This window comes from Globicephala melas, chromosome 3 (genome assembly GCF_963455315.2).
Source record: "Globicephala melas chromosome 3, mGloMel1.2, whole genome shotgun sequence".
Taxonomy (NCBI): Eukaryota; Metazoa; Chordata; class Mammalia; order Artiodactyla; family Delphinidae; genus Globicephala; species Globicephala melas.
Window position 1 is genome coordinate 68,210,186 of NC_083316.1, and position 9,289 is coordinate 68,219,474.

Below are 9,289 nucleotides of genomic sequence, written 5' to 3' on the forward strand. Positions count from 1 at the left end.
TTGGAAAGGAATTAAATTACCAGGACAATGGTAGGAAGAATATATACCTTCATGCCCTTGTCTACCTTATTATATTTAAGATAAGGGTGTTTCTGTATAATAAATTTAAAGCAAAGTATAATTTATTTTGTATACGATGTGACACCATTTATGCAAAGCAGACTTATACATGAAAATAAAGACAAAGGAAAGGTCTCAGGAATGCAACTGGGGAGTCACTTTGAGTCACCGTGACCTGAAAAAGGATCTATAAAAATAAAATTAACCTTCTGGAACCCAAGTAGCCTCAGGATATACAATCTCAGAACACATTAAACAATACAGTTGCTTTGACAGAGTCCTTTAAATAAAGAAAGGAAGATTGAATCTTTTTCCATGCATTTAATACAACTCTTGACATTTAAAAACATAATTATGTAAGTTTTTCCATGGTGTTTCTTTGTTCCCTGAACTGAATGGATGTAACTGAAATGTCTGTGATCACTCCTTCACCCTTCAGAGAGCAGCACCCTCTAATTTTCAATGACAATACACCACACAGACCAAGGCTTTTCTGCTTATAAGCATCAGACAAGAGAAGGCATGAAGTTAGTCCTACCAATGAGAGACAAATCTTATGTCTGTGGAGGGTCCTTTCCTCCCAATTCTAGGTATCTTAGCAAAGAGCTGGGTCAGCTGTCTCATTATGACTTCTTAACAGAGAAGAAATAAGTAGGCATTACCACAGAGCACAGATACATGGATCACTAGCATATCCTCATTTAATATAAAATATGGCATATTTGGAAAAATATATAAGCCTGAAATAACCAGATGGACCTAATTCATCTTGAAATTAGCAGAAGGAGAAAAGGGTTCATGGTCCCAGAGTCAATATGGGAAAAATATTCTCACTGGTCTAGTTTCCGGGGGAAGTTTCTGTCATTGTGCATGATAGGATTGTGGATTTTTTAAACCTATTGCATTAAACGCAAGCCACTCTCACAAAAATAGATAATTTTCAGGAATATTACAGAAAGCTCATATTGAGCAAGGAAATATTCCCTCAACTGTATTGGCTTCATTATATATAATATAGTAAATGTAACAATTGTTTCTTTACTGATCCACATAGAATGGGAGGGGTAGGAGTAAGTAGGTTATTATGTGAACTAAAGAGGCTGCATAATTTCTTGGGTGTCTCTCTTGGTTATTTAAAGGAGGGCTTCTGACTTGATTAAAATCCTAAGATTCAGCTGTATTTCTCTGGAGAGGAAATTTTACTAATTCTTCCTACCTTATCTAAATAATTAACTAGAGATGAGAGGTAAACAATTAAAAAGAAAGTGTCTCTCTCACTTTACCTTTCTTACTTTTACCTTTTCCTTTGTTATTCCTGAAGTTTTCCAGGGTAATTGTTACATATTCAGCAAAAGAGAAAAATGACAACTCAAATACAGTCACCTTCACTTTAATTTCAGTCTGCCTTAACCCAAAGAGACTGATCTTCTGAAGGACAGTAAGCACTTGTGATGAACAACCAAAAGATGGTCTATTTGGCTTCTTGAGCTCATCAATGAGAAATGTAGACTGCTTCTATCTTAGCTCATTTTTATTGCTGATAAAGAAGTTATGGGGGAAAATAACTGGCATCAGAGTACATTTAAGATGCAGCATAAAGTTAAATGTTCCATATGAAATAATCTAGAATAATTTAGTCCAACATTCATATTCTTGAACAATAAGAACAATAAAGGATGTAGTATCGGTTTCATCCAAGGAATTATTTACTTCATAGCAATTTTGTGATAAGCAAAGTATAAGTTTCCAGGAATAGGTCATCAAAGCAAATGTACTTCTCACCAGGGGGCTGGTGAACTATCAGGACATTATTAGAATCTAGGGTCAATGGATTTCAACTTTTTGTGGAAATCTAAAATTAAATAAATCAGATCCCAGAGGATAACTTTTCTATAATTCAATAATCATTGGAGAAAACATCATATGTACTGTCCTCTCTCATAATATATTCTAAATAGGTGTATGGGCCTAGAAGATCCAAGAGTAGGAATAGGGAAGCTGATTTATCCCTGAATTCCACTTAATTCCTGTGAGAAATATTTCAGGTGACTGATACATAGTGGTTAGATCAGATGTTTGGGTAGGTGAAATGGCAGTCTCAAGTGAAAATGGGGCAGATGCCAGAGAATGGGCATGGGGGCTTTTTAACTGTACCCTTTTCCTTTTCTTATACTTTCCCAGGCAGACCACATGGAGGCCCAGGAACACCATGGTTGCAAAAACAAAACAAAGCACAGCAGCCCTAGCTCAGAATCAACCCAACTGCAGCTAAAAAAAAAAAATAAGACAATAAGTCAGGCTGGGATGGAAAAACTAAAATAAGAGATGAAGTCATATAAGTATGTCCCTGATTGGTCATTACTTATCCTTTTCCTTTTTACTCTGTGAGGTAAGTGATTACAACCATAGAGAGTAAGCTTTACAGAAATAGCATTGCTTTAAGCAGTGATGCAGAGAGATTCCTTGAGGGCCAAAGTGGCCTGATTATGTGAACCAAATGAGATTTTTCAGCCCAGATGAAATGCCAGGCTTTTTGTTTGAGGATATCTCCCCCTCTCCTCAATACACACATAGACATTGACTCATCAGGAGTCAATGGGCTTTTATCTGTCAACCCAAATAAAAATTATTAAACAAAGCAGATGATCCTTTCAAAGGAATATAATCCCACACAAAAGATAATGAAATATCAAGGAGTGCAATCACCATGCAGAAGGACATCATAAATTGAAGAGCCAGAAAAAAATTTAAAAAAAACAAACAGAAGGAGAATGAATAAAGTCATCAGAACAAGAATTTAAATTAAGCATCATAAATATTTTCAAAGAGAAAAGAGAAGACTATTGATATAGAAAGCAAGACCTGGCAGTTATAAGGAAGAGGTAATTTGTAAACATGGATTTTGTAAACTATAATAATTAAAAATGAAGTAAATAAGTGAATTGAATTGCAGAGTGAATACAGCAAAGATTTAATAATCAGGCAGACATGGTTAGGAAGTCTCCCAGATTTAACAAAAAAGAAACAAGAAATTTATAAAATAAAATATGAGATATACAGTTATTAGACAGATAAAGACCAATTTCTATATTAAAGAGTCTGCAAAAAAAAAAAAAGGAGAGAAAAATAAATTTAGGGGATGCCATATTTGAAGAAGAAAGAATTATTTTACAAGTTAAAGAAAATGAGTTAGTTTACAAAAAAATTAATGTGCTAATTCAAAAGAAATTCTTGTCATACTTACTAGGAGGGATACTCTAATAATCCACTATAAGATATTTTCAAATATTTATCATAGTTTCCTTGAAAATCATAGGTTTATTAAAAACTGTACTACTTCATTTCATGCACTCTGTCAGTCCTTTCTCAAGCTCTTCCAAGTGTCTCTCTGCTTTTCCACCTCAGCATTCTTTTACCAAGCCCGCAGTCAGGAAGTATGGGGGTGGAGGTTAACATACTCAGAGCCAACCCTCATCTAGTGGGAGATGGCTGCCTACGAAGAAATGCTCAGCCTTCCTTCTGAAGTGTAATCAATTCTGCAAGGGGTCTCTGTTGAATCAGACTCTAGTGTCCACAGCAATGACTTCAAGAATGCCTACTTTTTCTCCTTCTTTACCTCAGTTTCCCTGCCTACACTCAGGTGTTTCCTAGAATCACCTCCCAGATAGATTTCCTCCCCACAAGTTTTCCTTTTAGGCTTTTGTTTCAGATGGTACCAAAGCAAGACATTTTTCTTCTCAAGACCTCAATTATAGCACACACGATGCTGATATTTTCTTTTTGAATATCCCACTCTTTAACTTATCTTTTGTCTGACTTTTAAAAAAATTGTAACTATTTAAAAAAATTTTGATTATCACTTAGTTTTCTCAAAGCGTTATGTGTACAGTAATCTTAAGTTGATTTCCCTCTAAACTCATTTTTCATCTTGTATTTTCTAACTCAATCAATGACACCCAGACAAAGCCACACAATTTGAAGCTCTTGCCCTTCCTCACTGCCCTTCACACCCAAAGTTCTGCTGTTTCTTTTTCATAAACATCTTCTAAATCTTAGCACTTTCCTTCACCTTCACTGTCATTTCTGTAGAATTTTCCACTTGTCATGGGGAAGATTCTTGCCTATGGATATATATTTGTGTGACCATACAGTGTTTTTAAAAAGATTAGATTTGTAATGCATTTAGTTTTAATGCATTACTGCATTTCTACTTTCAGTTTTAATTTTTTTTAATAACATGCTTCTCCTACAACTTAATCATCATTACCAGTAGCACCATGGTCTTTCATGCCTTAATGTGGTTATTACATTCACGCTAGCATGAATGCCCTTTTTCTCAATACTCCAGCTTATGAAATTCTAATTTTCCAAGGCTCAATCATGCTCTTGGTGATGCTAATCTAGGTTTGCTCTGACTTTTGCCCTTCCATAGTAATTTTAGCATAATTTTTTACAACATATATCACACCATATTATTACTTACTTTTATTTTCTGCCAATAGAATATGAATTCTTCTCTTATGTTTGTATTTCCAACACCCATTATTTGCTTCACCCATAATAAGTACTTATTAAAAACGTTTAGAATATAGAAGGATGACCATATATCACCGTTATTTTTTTCTAAACTTGACTTTTAAGAAAATCAAAATAAATTTATTGTCACAGTACAGCAATTTTTATATATACATATATATATATGATGCCAATATTTTTTCTTGTCCCAATTAGTAATTATAATTGTATTATGTTACTGTATCATAGGTAATTTTGCAAATAACAAAAGTCATTGGAAATATAGGTTATAAGAAATCACCTAAGTCTCATATGATAGCTCTTCAAAATAAATTCCAGGGAGTTTATTTGTTTTTTTGTCTGGAGACTAAAGGGTTTCCACTGAAGAGTTGGGGGAAGTGATAACTAAAATAGGACAGCAGAGATAGACAGTGTGTTTTCTGAGAGAACACCATGAGTCTGGTGTGGAGTCCACACCTTTTACAAAGAGAAAGCAGCAAATGTGCCATAACCCAATGTAAGCCAGTTACTGATGATAAATTACCTAGCTTCTCATGCTGGAAGGAGAGGAAGAAACTTTTTAAAAAAGAACAACCTGAGATCACAAGTAAGTTACCCTAAAATGTTGAAGGTTATATGAAGGAGGTGACAGTGTTTCCCAAAGATTTCATTCTCTCCACTCACCCTTATTCCACTCTGGTGGGGTGATGTCTTGACACTTTGCATGAGGCAATCATTGAGCTCCAAACTGTCAGGAGGGTTTATCTATATTATACATAGTACTTCAGCATATTTGTTTGTCCTTGTTAATTTCCTTTCCTAGTGTACGGAGCCCTGAAGTTTAGCCCTAATCTAGATATTGTGATGAATTCTTTCTTCAGTTATTGGAGATACAGGAATAAAGAGTTAAAATACCTAATTGGCTCAGAGTGAGTTTTGGAGGGTCACCACGAAGGCCATCCTTGAAGAATCAATGCAGAGACTTTGGTGTAAGGATAAAAAAACAGCATTTCGGTAACAAATTTGTGATACAAAATGCAATAGTCGTCTATGACAAACAATTTAGATGAATAATTATTAAGGGGGGGGAGGGAATAGGACAATAGAAGTGGACCAGCACTAATGTTACTTGTTGTCCTACTCTGAAGGTCTCTCTTGTGATGATCCCAGATCCCCAGGAGACAAAGGCACAATTAATTCTTCTGAGGCTATGAGCACCCTTACCATGCACTCCTTGGAATCCTCCTTCTGTGGCCACTTGTGGGAACTGCTGACTTCACAACTCAGTTGTTTTACTATCTCTGCCGATAAAACAGCTGACTGTTATTTCTGGTCTTTCTTAACATGAATTCCCTTCCAACAATTCTAAGAGCCAAACTCAAATATCTCTTCTTTTCCTGTGGGTTATTTTTTTTCTAAGAATAACATTTTTAGAGACTTTTTTGCTGTTTCTCTTTATGATGATGCATATTTTATAACCTACCTAACCTAGCCTTAAGTGACTCTAGGAAGATTTATAAAGCACTATGTTGGAATGTATAGTTTCTTAAAACATATTGAAGTGGATGTAGTAAGTACATTGGTGCAAAACTACTTGAGGAAGAGAAGTAAAGGCGAAAGAACAAAAAACTAACAGCTGCCTATACAAGACCAGGAAGGGAGACTAAGTACCTTACACTAAAATGAACATAGCAGCAGACCAGAAAATGAAATAAAGTAATAAACAATTACATAGGCTTGTGCTCTTCAATTCTGATCGTAACAAAGGAGGGATGAATTGAAATGAAACAAAATTTTCCAACAAGAAATTACATAAGTCTGTTCTTATTGATCTGACTCCAGTATTATAAATTACAACAAAATGGTAGACTGAATTTGGGGAAAGGGTTATTAATCATGATATTACTTAAAGAACTTAGCATTGACTATGATAAAATAAAATAAACTTGATGAGAAAGATGAACACCTCTTAGAAAAACAAAACACAACTCCTTTATGTACACACAAGGCCTTAGCTGAAATTTAAGAGGTTGCTCAAAGTAGCTTTCTTCAAAGACAAATACCAAGAGATAAGGGCTCATTTCTCTTATATATTGAGATTACCTTCTACCACAGCATGCGTTATCAATTGACATTGATTATAAATTGTGGTAAAAAAGAATAATTTATATAAGGAGCATAATTCCAGGGATGGTGCTTAATGTTATTCTCTTAAATGAAATCACAGGTGTATTTTAGATATTTTTCTTAAAGTAATTGTCTTTCCAGTAGAATGAGTTAAATCGGTTCTTGACTTCACTTCTGGAACTCATCAGCTATTCTTATGGGCTAAAATTTTACTTTTTTATGTTCCCTAGCATAACCATGAATGTATCTTTATATTATATCACACATAATTATTCTATGGATGGAAAAAGGATGAATCAGGCATTTTGAGCCATTTTCTGACACTTAAAACAGGTCATACAGCCTTTCTCTTGACTTTACTTCACGATTAACTGTCACACAATATTTTGTGAAATTCTTAATGGACCATAATATGTAATTGTGTATAAAATGTATCCAAATGTGATGTCTACAACTTTATATACAACTCTCTCAGGAAACAATATAAAAGGTGAACATTGGAAAAATAGACTTAAATATTTAAATGTTCTTTTAGATGAATATTAGTTCAATCCTTTCCTTCAGGTAGAAGGGTATTATTACCTAATACCTTTAAGAAAAAAATGTCTTTGTGTACCAAATGCATTTATCAATGAATTTGAATTATTAGGATTTAGATATTTTTTAAAACATATCTTTCATTCTGTAATTCCCAAACACAGTGCAGAACCATAAGATGTGGGGAAGAGTTTTCTTAATGTGCTCTAACATTTTGAGCAGCAAAGTCGTTAGTGCTCAAATACATAACCACATTATATATAAAAATCAATTATCTATATAAAGTATTCGTGTGAATTATGAGTATACTTTAAAATACTCTTAATTTATATAGATATTTTTTCCAGAAATAATCAATGAAGGAATACTTATAAAAATTGTTATTAGTTAACAATTTTACGTTAGAACACAAATAACAATGTCAGATTAATTTTAGATTAGTATATTTTGTAAAAAAAAATAATTTTAGACTATGTTCCTCAGTCCTATTAGTAGATATAGAACTATGGTTACCTTCTAAAAATGTTTCATTATATTTTATTTATGGGGGTAGTTCTTACAATAATAGCCTCTTAGATTACCTCCCTGCCTTCCCACTCCCTTACATCCTTTCCAATGTCAAAAGATTCTCCTTCTGAAAAGTTTTTACCTTATCCTTCCCATACTTGAAAACTTTTTACACCACAACACACTTTTTATTTCATGATCATTTCTTCTTGTGTAATTCCATCCACCAGCCTTGACAGTATTATTGGCATCACTGTTTTCATCACCATAAAAATTACCTTTATTATTTAAGGTCTAAAAGAAACATGTCTTCCAATTTGTAACTTCCCTTAAAGTCTCCATTGTCCTATCACTGAAAAAATCATGCATTGCTCATTTTGTGTTTCTGTAGCACTTTATACATATTGTACATATGTATTAAATAATTTATCGTTATCAATTACTACTGGTTCAGATGTTTATTTCTCTGATTTTATAGAAAAAAACAATAAATGTGATGGCCCTATTTGATTAACAGTTTTACCAGCAATATTTAGCACACTGACTCTGCAAAATAAGTGCTTAAAGAATGTTGTAATAGGGAATGATATTGAATTTTATGTAGTATAGCAGGTTTACCTATTTAATCACTATTTCTTTCCACATAGACATAAATATACTTTTCTTTCTCCCTTGCCCACATCATAACTAAATGTGGTTCTGAACTATGATTCAAATTTTTCTCTCATTACCAGGTGTATTACAAATTATTTAATGAATTTTAAATATTATCTAAAGGTTTATTAGGTAGAATTAAAATTCTTGCTAAGCAAATAGTTACATATCAATTTCCAGTGTTTGAAACAATGTTATTTATACTGCTTATAAAACCTAACAAATATACAAGATATTTTATAATATCCTATAGAATTTAAATATGGACATGTATATTAAGAATAATTTAGAATATTCATGAAGAAGACATAACTTTACAATACCCATCAATGAGTAGAAACTTTATCTAGCACATTGAGAAAAGGTTTTGGAGTCAGAGAGCTTCAACTAACATACTTTGTACTAGTTCCTATCTCATTCTGGAAACACATATCTGATCGATGCATTTTATTCAAAATTCAAGTTGCTAAGTGGTTGTTTATCGTTAGCTTAATGCTTTCTTCACAAAATTATCAGAAGTATATTTATTCCTCTAGTAATCACTTTATTAAATGAGTCTGAAAATCTAGGAAATTAATCAAATATTTTCAGATTGTAGTACTGATAAACATAAACACTATGAATATTACTCACTGTATCTTTAAGTATTATCAAAATGAAGTACTCATAAACACTATGAATAGTATGCCCTGTATCTTTATACTTATTCCATAAAACAAGCATAAAATATCTGTCTCAAACATAAGATTGGAAGTCATTAGTAAAGTTATTGGTAGAGTATAAATATGTAAACTTCCAAGATATGAAGCTCTGGCAATTCGTACAAAGTAAATTAGAACAGATAACACCATTTGTTTCAAACAAGTAATATATTTCAAGGGGGATAAAG